Source organism: Gymnoscopelus braueri (assembly GCF_963280865.1).
Source record: "Gymnoscopelus braueri genome assembly, chromosome: 5".
NCBI lineage: Eukaryota > Metazoa > Chordata > Actinopteri > Myctophiformes > Myctophidae > Gymnoscopelus > Gymnoscopelus braueri.
Genome location: NC_137606.1, coordinates 18,878,260 through 18,890,719, shown reverse-complemented (window position 1 = coordinate 18,890,719; position 12,460 = coordinate 18,878,260).

The window sequence follows — 12,460 nt, the reverse complement described above, 5'->3', positions numbered from 1 at the left end:
ATGTGAACACAGTCAATATCACTGTCTGGGCTGTTCAAGGCCTGAACTAAAAAGACACTATTTACACGCACATCGGCAATGGGCGCCAATGAAACTAATATGAAGAGATACACCATTTTCCAGGTAAAAGATTTACTTTATTTGTGACGTTTCGTTTCGATCTCACAGGATCTTCATCAGGTCAGTATGGTAACTGACCTGATGAAAATCCTGTGAGATCGAAACGTCGCAAATAAAATTAATCCTTTACCTGGAAAAATTGTGTGCAGGCTCTATCTCTCTTCAAGGCCTGAACTAAACCACTGACCAGTGGTGGTGAAAGTGTGGTCCGGGGACCCCTAGGGGTCCTTGAAGGGGTTTGAAGGGGTCCCCAGCAAAATTATTTAATATAGCATCAAGATCAGGTTAACCATTTTAACCCTATACATCTGCTATTTGAAAATAGTGTGTCTACAGTATGTGAGCTTGTGTTCATCCACCTAGTGTGTATGAGTCTGTAAAAGTGTTGGTAAGTCAGTGGGTGTGTTGACAATAAATAGTGCCACAATTATCAAGCTATTGTATTAGGTCCTTATGCAATTACACAATGTCTACATGGTTAATCAAATGAACTATGGAAATGGGAAGGAATACATCCATGTACAAAACTCTGTTTCTGTGTTCCTGGGGGGCAAATTGATATGCAGCTAGCAGTCAAGATATAACATTACAACAGTTTGATATTACAATTGCAATGACATTCACAAGAGCAAATGCATTTTAAAATGTAAGAATACAGCATTAGTCACGGATGAATGTAAAAAAAAAGAACACTGCGTGCACACTTACATAAATATGTATGTGCACACAAGCATACAGTATGTAAACAAATAGATGCATACAAACATGTACTGTATGTTAAGTGTGTGTTCTTTGTGACTGAGTCATCTATTATTTTCTTATTGTTCTCTCATCTGTTGAATAATTGTCCTGTAATATAGAGGAGTGTGTGGATGTTCTGCTCTGACTCTTCTACAGAGCCAGCTTTAATCTCCCAGCATGCTTTAGTGCCCCAGCGGGGGTCCTCCACTCTTCCAAGAGAGGCGCATGTTGCCCGGCGATCCAAGGAGTGTGAGGGTGCTTGTGGGTGTGCGTGGGTGTGTGTGGTAGGTTTTGAGTGCCAGAATCAAATTAAACCACCCAGACAGGGCTAATGAAGAGTTCAGAGGGACCTGTAATACTGTGGGGGCAATAAAACGTACGCACGCACACACACACACACACACACACACACACACAAACACACACGCGCGCACACACACACACACACACACACACACACACACACAAAGAGGAGCACTCCTGGAGCCCTTACAGTCCCATAGCTGGGGAGCAGATTGGACAGCGTTAGCCTAATGAATTCTATGCAAGGATGTTTCTTAACTGAATTAGCCAGGCAGCATGACCACTATGCACAGACACAGGCACCAAGCTCCCATCTGGCTAGGCCTTACATGAAAGCCTAAGCAAATCCACTGGCTCCAGCTGTGTGTGCGCGCGTGCGTGTGTGTGTGTGTGTGTGTGTGTGTGTGTGTGTGTGTGTGTGTGTGTGTGTGTGTGTGTGTGTGTGTGTGTGTGTGTGTGTGTGTGTGTGTGTGTGTGTGTGTGTGTGTGTGTGTGTGTGTGTGTGTGCGCGCGTGCGTGCGTGCGTGCGTGCGTGCATGTGTTAGGGCTGCATGATATGGACAAAATGTAATATCTCAATATTTATGCCAAATATTGATTTGATCTGCTGTTTTGGATCTGGCACGAGGAACAGTAAAGCTTTTCATATGAAAGACGCACGGGGGGGAGGGGGACGCAGGGGGGGGGGGGGGGGGGCGGGGTGGGTTGTGTTAACTCCGGGAACAGCCGGTCCAGAGGACTGCATGGTGAGCTTGCCATTAGAGATGCTGGTCAGGGGTCAGGCGCAGCATGCTCGACATGCCCAACTTGGTCGTGGTATGCCCGACCTGGTCGTGGCGTGCCCGACCTGGCCGTGGCGTGCCCGACCTGGCCGTGACGCACAACGCAGCGTCGCGGGGCACTCCAGCCGCGACTAAGGAGACGACTAATGACTATCACAACCTAGACGACTTCAGACCCAACCTGAGTCGAGTCGGTGGCGGATTTCGCTGTCCCTCAAAACAATATGAAAATAGTGCAGGAGAAGTCATATAGTGTGTGTGTGTATATATATATATATATATGTATATATATATACACACACACCCACACACACACACACACACACACACACACACACACACACACACACACCACACACACACACACACACACACGCACACACACACACACACAATTTCTATTCCAGAGTAAAAATGAATATGCCTATATCTGAATGTATAGTAGTTTAGTGTGAAGTGATGTAAGTTATAGTGCAGTTCAAATTACTTTGTTCACATTAAATTTGGTGATAATCACAAATAATATCAATATTGTGGATTAGCATGGTGAGGTACCATAGTAGCACACATACAGTATAACACCCTTTCCGGCAAATGATAGGCTACTGCACATACATACTGTAAGTAGCTGACTTGAGACACAGCATTGGTCTTAATCAGTGGGTCGTACTGCGCAGCTCCCAGGTGTGAAGTGTACTGTATGAACCATATGAACTGTGTGGCAGGACAGGGCTGATAAGATTATACATTCTCAGCAAACCTTCTCACTCTTTCATCTCTCGCTCCTCCAACCCTTCTCAGCCCAAGCTATCAACATTAAAGCTGTGTGTGTGGGTGTGTGTGTGTGTGTGTGTGTGTGCTGTGTGTGTGTGTGTGTGTGTGTGTGTGTGTGTGTGTGTGTGTGTGTGTGTGTGTGTGTGTGTGTGTGTGTGTGTGTGTGTGTGTGTGTGTGATCGCCTATGTACTTGCGTGCATGTGTGTGTACAGTATGTGTGTCTTATGGCCTGTGTGTGTGTGTGCGCGTGCCTGTGTGTGTGTGTTGTGGTGTATTAAATGCTCTCAGTATCCATCAGTAGCAGCCTCTCCTCTCCTCTCAGTAAAAATATTCATTCAGCTATGCACCTACTAGATATATGAGATGCATTGGCCTCGGCCACCTGTCTTCATTAGTGTTATCACGCTTGGCTTTCGCCAGTCAACCCTCTCTTTCTCCTCTCCTCTCCTTCCCTCCCTCGTCTCTCTCCTCTCCCACCCCCGGCGCAGACATGGGGGCTCAGTAACAAATTGCCGTAATAAAAGAGATTATAAAAGAGGGCTCCACATATTAGAATATATATGCACCGGGGCTATATCTTTGAGAAAATAATGTGTTATTCCCTCTCCCTCTCTCCCTTATATTTGGCATTTTCGCTCGCTCCGTTGTTTCTACCTTACTGTCTTTCCACTGGCACCTTTTTCTCTAACCCCCAACCCCTCTCTTTCTCTATTTCTTGTCTGAAGTTGCTGTTTTTGTGGGTCTGAATGTTGATGACATTCGGATATGAGTGAGAGAGAGCCAAGAGCATGAAGGGATGGAGAGACAGAGAAAATGGAGGGACGGAAGGAGGGTGGTTGGTGAGAGAGGGGCAGAGATTTGCAAACAAATGTAATAACTAGCCTGCAGAATGGAATCAGTTTGCTATGGCTTTGGAAATTGCTCACCTCACTGAGTGAGAGGAGGGGGATATTGAAGCGAGTGAGAGTGAACAGAGGGGTTGGGGGTGTCTTGGGGGGTAATAAATGTTGTATTAAAGGGGTGGAGAAAAATTGAAATGTGTCACATCAATTTCAGCCCAGGCAGTTATCTGCCTGTTTTGGTAGACAGACGATGTGCGCGTGCGAGCGTGCGTGTGTGTGTGTGTCAGAGAGAGAGAGGAGAGAGAGAGAGAGAGAGAGAGAGTGAGAGAGAGAGAGAGAGAGAGAGAGAGAGAGAGAGAGAGAGAGAGAGATGGAGAGAGAGAGAGAGAGAGAGAGAGAGAGAGAGAGAGATGGGTGCATCGGTTGGAAAGCAAGACACAGATGGAAAGAGAGACTGATTCAGATACAATAATTTTAGAGGGAGGCTCTCTCTGCCATGATGCAGCTTACATTTAAAAAAAACTCTTATGGAACCATGAGGCTGAGATGATAGCATTCAACTTTGTGTAGAACAAGCACTGTAAAGAACAAAATAGAAAAGGAAGTGGAGGGGGGGGGGGACTCTTCAGTTAAAATCACGTAGAGTGTGCTTAATTAAGCCTCATTAGGAGTGTTTAATTCTTCATTCATAATGATAAGACATTGAAATGACAGTGACTATAACAATATCAAGTATTTGACTCTAAATTGCTGTTCCTAGAGCAAGGTAGGCAGGCACTTTGTAGTATGAAGAATGCTGGAAGGTTGGATAAGTGGTTTGTTAAAGGAGCTTTTCACCCCTGGAAGAAACTGCAATCACTCAATGGTAATAGTATTTGTAGTAGATAACAGTAGCACAATTTAAAATTTGCACCCTTATGGCCAGAAAAATAATGAAATCTGTGTTTTGACTAGGGTTTGACTGGACTGCTGCATTACTACAATGACCAATAATGCTTTGGTGCACTGCCCCCTCCTGTGGGGAGGGGAGTTTGCATGTGGGTGTGATCTCCAACAACAACATACAAACAGCATGCCAGTGTTGCCATGTCCTGCTTATTATAAGCGGCTTCTTTCTAAAATGTAGTTGATATTTGGGCTTGTTTCCAAATGTTTTGATTGTTGTTTTAAACCAGTGGTTCTCAAACATGTTAATGTATTTTTCCACAGACCCCCATCTGAAATTATAATTTTGTGCCAGGGAGCCCCCAATCTGGGAACCCAGAGCCAATTGAGAAGGAAAAACAGCGCCCTCTGATGTTTGTACTATCTCACTTGGCTCTGGGACAATGACGACGGAGCACCCGTGCGCAAGGAAACCGGGGTTTTGGTCTGCCCTTCAGCGTTTCACTTCTGGTGGTAGCGACTATGTTTTCATTCCCACTAACAATATTTCTACACGGAACACTAACACCACTTCTCCCAGAAAACATGGATCGTTTTGGTTATAAGCCCACTTGTTTCTATGATGAAAGAGCAATTTAAAATGTGAATTTCTTTTCGTGGTTTTGTCTGCTCCGCGGACGCTATTGTTTTAAATTAGTTTTGGTTGGTTTCGAGTGGGGAAGGATCGGCGGACACGGTAAATCCCGCCCACTACATTTGATTGGGTAAAGCGCGGCCTGCTTCCTGATCTGAAGGCACGCCCATTGTAGCCCAGTGTGTACACGTTATGACGAACCTTCACGACAGATTCCAACGCAGAGCAGAATCTGTTCTTGAGAGATTAGGGAGCCCCTAACAAATATGTGTCCAAAATATTCCACATTTTGCACTTTTTCCCCCCTCAAGATTTTTTTGTAAATAGCAGATCTACAAGCTCACAAGTCAGGTCGCGAAGCGTTGTGAGCTTGTAGATCGGCAATTTTCAAATATATAATATCCCATGTCTAGGTTAAAGTGCTCTTGGCTTAGTTATCTTCTTTTGTTTGGGCTTGATTTTCATAGACCTGGTTGCTTATTTCTCTCACAATATCTGGAAACACTGGAAGTTAGAAGAGCTGAAGAAAGTGTACCTCGCACACGTTAATCTAGTTACATATATGTCCCAAGGATTCGTTAAGTGATGTCACATCACTGACAAATCCTTGGTATCTTTATGAAGTTCTACTTCGTGGTCGCATAGTAGTGACATCACTGTCGAATCCTTGGTATTGTGATCCTAGCCTTTCGCGACGGTGTTTGTTTACCAGCGCCGCCACTCCACGCTGTATTTTGTTTTTTTTTTTTCACGCTTGCTGGCTTATGAAACACTAAACAGGATTATTATTTCATGTCAACATTCAAGTACAACTATCAGAAGATAACTCAGGTAAAAAAATGCCTCACTCTGCAAGGGGTGGTTGCCCGCTGGCCGCAGCTAATGGGAGTGGTCGAGTGGGGAATGAAGGTTGAACAAAGTGTTACGGACACCCCTTGGGGCTCTCTTTGGAGCTGGTCTGACTGAGACACGTCGAGACAACATGTAGTGCGGAAAGGAAATGAGACCAATATCTCGTGACGTAAATAACGTCACAAAATCTTCAAAGATTACTAGATATCTAAAAACACAGATTATACACAAAAAAAAAAAACAGGATCTTGTTTCTTGAGTCCTAAACTTCATTAAAAGAAGATCTAGTTGCAAAATCGGCGAAATGTCCCTTTTTTTAAGAGTGTTGCAGTGATTAGTATTGATAGCAGACAATTGTTCAAGTCGCTCCGGTCCGAGTCCAAGTCGAGTCCCAAGTCATTTGGTCCCAAGTCCAAGTCGAGTCCCAAGTCGTTTGGTCCCAAGTCCAAGTCGAGTCCCAAGTCATTTGGTCCCAAGTCCAAGTCGAGTCCCAAGTCAATCCAACCCTCCGGTCCGAGTCCAAGTCGAGTCCCAAGTCATTTGGTCCCAAGTCCAAGTCGAGTCCCAAGTCTTTCTGTTGTGGGCAAGTCAATAATGCATTTAACTTGAAGGTTAAGGATGATTGTATTTTAATATATTATAAGAATAGTATAACTATCTGTGAAATATAACCCATTTATTTCACAAAATAATGTGTTGGCAAATGACCAATATTTAGTTATATAGGTCTCAATATGTCACATTCAGCCCTGGACTTCACTGACTGAAGTAGGGCTCACATTAATCACATTAGATTCACAGAATGAATTTTACCCACAAGTTATTTTAATTCAAATGAAATGTGAATGAACTTGCTCTAATATTGACTTTAGTTGATGTTTCAGTCTTTAAAATATAGTATTTCTTAATTATTAAATAATTACAGCTTGTAGATTGGCTATTTTCACGATTTCAAATTGTTTTTAAATAATAATGAAAAAGGAACATACAAGATTTCCACCCGACAGCCATAATAAATAGCCAATATATGGTTCTGTATCAGTATATGAGTCCGTTTTTGCAGATTTCATTCTAATTGGCTACTATGCCTGCATATGAATTTCATGAGCCTGGGTAGGTCACCCTGGCTTGGCGGAGATATGCCCTATAGCGCACACTCTGCACAGCAGCAGCAGGTGAAAGCAATTCACTTAAACGAGGGTTGTGTTGCGCACCAAAAAACGGACTAAGACTTTATTGCTGTTACCATGGATAAAGTAAATTCGACAGTGGTGAGTGACTTTCATGTTTACAAGTACGTATATCTCGCTGGCTGGTGCTACTGTTGTTGTTGGGGTGGCTGGGGTCATAAACAAAACACGAACTAGTTGCATCGCCAGGCGTTGTGAGCTTGTAGATCTGCTATTTTCGCTTGACTCGCTTCTTTTGGGCTGGTTTTCCTAGACCTGGTTGCTTGTTTTTCCTCACAACACTGGCACTGATGATAACTAGACGGCAGCCGTCATAGAATCAAAATGACCCCGCTGGGAGCGGTGGTGGCGTTTGTGGTAGAGTGAGCATGGATTTGTATGAAGAGAGATTGCGCATTTGCGGTAGAGTGAGCATGGGTTTATATAAAGAGAGAGAGCACATTTGCGGTAGAGTGAGCATGGGGTTGTATTAAGAGAGATAGCGCATTTGCGGTAGAGTGAGCATGTGTTTATATAAAGAGAGAGAGCACATTTGCGGTAGAGTGAGCATGGGGTTGTATGAAGAGAGAGAGGCATTTGCGGTAGAGTGAGCGCATTTCACACACAGATCATTCATAGGGGAAAAAACAAAACGAGTCATTAGAGTCATCTTGTCTCGAGTCGAGTCGAGTCGGGAGTCATTGGCTAGCAAGTCCGAGTCGAGTCTCAAGTCTCGTTGGTTTTTTACCTTCCAAGTCCGAGTCGAGTCGCAAGTCTTTACCTTCAAAGTCCGAGTCGAGTCGCAAGTCGTCAAATATGCGACTCGAGTCAGACTCGAGTCGAGTCACTATGACTCGAGTCCAATTGTCTGATTGATAGTAATGTTTATAAAGTTGTGTTAACAGCGTTGGTATTAGTATTAAGAGTGTTGGTGTTAAGTATTGTTATTGTTAACAGTATTGGTAGATTGCTGGTGTTAAGAGTTTTTTCATTTATTTTTAATATTTTTTTTAGAAAATTAAAAAAATTAAATACATTAAAAAAATAAAATAAATGAAAAAAAGTAATCGAAAAAACACGGCCCCCTCGCGTATTAGGAGGGCAGGGTGAGTCACCAGAACCAAGGACGGGTGTTTTTGATGAATCTAACGGGTTAAGAATGGAGTTTGAAGTTATAATGGGTTTGTATAGGAAGGGGGCGTGTCTGATAAAATGAATATCAAATATCTAAATACTAAATCAAGCAACTTAAAAACGGTCTGGGGGGCTCACAAAAGCCTGAGTAGACGATAAAATGAAAAGTGAAATATCCCTTTAAGTAATGGTAGTTTTAACAGTGTTGGTAGTTTTGTGTATTGCAACATTGCTACATTGTATAAATCAGCAGAATCATGCCATGTATTTTGACGCATTAATAAAATTTTATACATAAGTATGTACATGAAATAGTGTAAAAGTGGTTATAGAGTATATGAAAATGTGTTTGTTTTTATTTTAAACATTTAATCTGGCTTGTCTTTTGCAAATGACAGATTTTTCAATAAGACTATTACAATTGTTTTGTTAATATCTTTTTTGATTTAAAGTTTAATACCTCAAAAAGTACAAATTAAGATATCAAAGATATCAATTATCTTACACTTCATAACGTGTCCTTTATTTATCTCTTCGCCTCCTCACAGCACAGCAGTAGTGCAATGGTCTCCAAACTTAGCACGAATATAAGTGTATGGGACATTTAATAGGCCAGCTTTCATGCATTTAAAGGTTCTATGACATTCATTTTCACTTTTTTTATTGTTTTTTAGGGGTTTTATGACCTCAATTACACCCAAAAAATCTGAACTTTGAACATTCAGTGGATTTTCTGTGGTCTGGGGTTTTCTTAATAATTAGGCTCAAAAGTAATCTGAACTTGGCCCTTCAGCTAGGTCACAGCCGATTAATCCCGCCCACTCTCCTCCTCGCCCCTCGCCCCTCGCCTCCCCTATCCTTTCCTTTGGGGGGGTGGGGGGGCGGAGCAGAGGCGATGATTGACAGGCAAAATCCCTCACCAGCGACACCCGCAGGCAAAGATTTCTTTTAGGGCTTTAGAAATGTGAGAGAAAAACACCTGCCATGGATCAATGGAGTGGAATTTTTTGTTAAAACTTTCTATACACGTTTGAAGGACCATGACAAAGACTTTTAATGTGTGGTAAAACTGAACGTCATGAAACCTTTAAGAGCTGTAAAATTTGGATTCACCCCTGCACGCCCACATGAGTCACGGACAGAGAAGCACGTTGGTGTTTTTTAAAACAGACATTGGACATCACTTTCAACCACTCTGCCATAGCCTAATGCATTTTCACGTTTTGAGACGGGAGCGCTAGAGAAACAGTAAAATGTTCAACATCTTCTGCGTGCTTGCGTGCGTGCGTTAACAGATCATAACTAATGCCAGTAAAACTCTGTTGTTACGTGTGTCAGTAGTGTGTCTGTGGAAGAGTGTCAGAGTGTGACAGTAGAGTGTGTGTCAGAGTGGTTCTGTGAGTGCCTATCTGCTGAGTGCTGGATGCCAATCATCAGCCCTTCCAGTGATTGGTTGGGGTTAGGAGCACCAAACACCTGAGGACTTTGGCAGTACTTGTTGTAGTGCTGTCCCCTGCTCGCCTGCTATGCTATTGTTTGTTCTGTTATGATTTTGCTAACCCTAGTTATGTTCAGTTAAAACTTCATTAGGCTTGTTGGCACACAGTTAATGGTGTATGGGCGCCAGCTTGTACCAGTAAACTTTGGACAGATTAGTTAGGTTAGAGTAGAACTCATCCTGTAATGTTTATTTTTTTATGTTGGTTAGGTTAGACAGTTTCTAAAATTAAGATTAGTTTCAGATTAATTTTGATTATTTATTGAGTTATTTATATCATGTCATCTGTTAAGTGTTTCAAATCATGTTGAAGACTCTGTAAAATCATGTCTAAAAATAATTCATTGTCAAATCATGCAAATCTAACCCGAAAAGAAAAAAAGAAATCCAGACTTCACTTTCCAACCCGTACAGTGGTTACCTGCTGACCTATACGCCCCAGTCTCTGAAAGGTACCTACCAGGACTCACCTAACCCTAGGTTGTGAAAGGTTGGGGGTGTGGCTATGGCTTGGAGGTGTGTCTTGCGCTGTAATACAGTAGGTGGACAGTAGGTGGCATAAGAGAGCTAAAATGTTTGCAGAGGAAAGAAATTACTCTAGATTACATTACATTAAGGTATATGTCTATTTATGAATTGATTAATTTAAGTAAATACATTGATACATTAATGTAATTCACAATCCTTAAATCTTATAATTTAAATGCCTGCTCATCTGCCATCTCTGTCCCAAAAATAATAATAATAATAATAATAATAATAAGGGTAATAATAATAATAATAATAATAATAATAATACAAAATCTAGATTATTTAATTGTTCAATTATTTTATTTTTTTAAGTAACTAAAAAGTAATATGTAATATTAATCTATTGCAGAATGTCCCGTTTTTTACCACAATATAAAAATACTCTGTTACAAGTAAAAGGCCTGTGTTAAAAATATTACTGAGTAAAACTAGGCTACAAAGCCAATACAAAGTATTGGCATCAAACTATGTGCTTAGTTCGTTTTCAAATAATTGTAGTGGAGTAAAATAACTTACTTTACACCACATCTAGTTAGTATTATTAAAGATAGATTGTAACATCTACAAAGTACATCTCGTGCGCGCTGACAGACAGACAGACAAACAGACAGACAGACAAACGTTGTATATATACTAGGCCTATTGTTATTGTTAAATTTACTTAGTTACTTTACACGGTGAAACCCCAAGCGTCCCTAACTTCTTTAATCAGAAGCTTAGCTTGAAGGTGCAATGAAAAAATGTTTTTGAGGGTGCAGTTAAAACTAAGAATAAAATAAGTGGTCAAATAAAATGTGCATTTGGCAATGCCATTGAATTGTTGATTGTTTACTTATTATATTTATATCCATAATAATTAATTAATTTATCCCTGTTCAGTAGCATTCGATTTGACACGGTGAAACACTATACCACTTTACACACACAATCACATCTACTACGCACAAAAGATGCAAATGATCCCTACCCCCAAACTGTAACAATGACACATGACACTCCACGGTCTAAGCCAGGTGTGAATAGACTACTGTAACCTGAGAGAAAAGGAAGCTCTCATGTAGGCTAGAAACTAGTTTCCCTGCCCCCAAAAGCGGATCGGCTATTTTCCCATTTCATAAGTTTTCACAAGGTTAAAAAAAATAGCAGATCTGGGTTAGGGAGTGCTTGTGTTTACAGTACGTTGTAAGACCGCATGGCTCATTTGCGTTACTCGGAGAGAGAGAGAGAGAGAGAGAGAGAGGAGCGTGTGATCAACAAACACAACATATCTTCAAGCTGCAATGCTCATGGGAGAGACACATTGTTAGCTTGTAGATCTTGTTATGACCTGATGAGATCCTCCACCCCACCCCCCTTCCCCACCTCGCCCTCCTGCAGACCCCCCAGACACACTAACAACACGAGAGTGGCTCGTTTCCGAGGTTCCCGAAAGCAGATCTTCTGTTTTGATATGGGGGGGGGGATTCGACCAACCCCATGGCGACGCATTGTGAGCTTGTAGATCGGCTATTTTCAAATGAATGAGAAAATAAATATATATATTCAAAATGTACTTGAGTAATGGGACATTCTGAGAGAGAGAGAGAGAGAGAGAGAGAGAGAGAGAGAGAGAGAGAGAGAGAGAGAGAGAGAGAGAGAGAGAGAGAGAGAGAGAGAGAGAGAGAGAGAGAGAGAGAGAGAGAGAGAGAGAGAGAGAGAGAGAGATCACTACCAGGGGGGGTCCTTGGGAGTGTTCCAGGGGGTCCCCAGCAGCTTAACTTGGCAGCAGCATCCTGTAGCCTACTACTGGCTACTGTACATAAGTAAAGATTTTAGGTATTTTTTTTAGTATTTCCAATTTCCAATAGCTGTGCTTCGCTGTGCTTTTCAAATGTATAAAATATATAAAACATCTTTTGAAAGTAGCAGATCTACAAGCTCACAATGCCTCCCCAAATGTAGCCTACTTTCTGTGCTGGACCCCCGGCAGTAACTCTGAGGACCCTCTAGGGGTCTCGGACCTCCTGTCGAAGACCCCTGATTTAAGTCTCTCTCTCTCTCTCTCTCTCTCTCTCTCTCTCTCTCTCTCTCTCTCTCTCTCTCATGCAGAAATATATAAATAAATATTGATTATTATTATTATACGTTTGTACTTTGTGCTTTTTGCGGGGCTTTGGAATAGCGGCGCTGGCGTTGCATATAAGACAAACACACT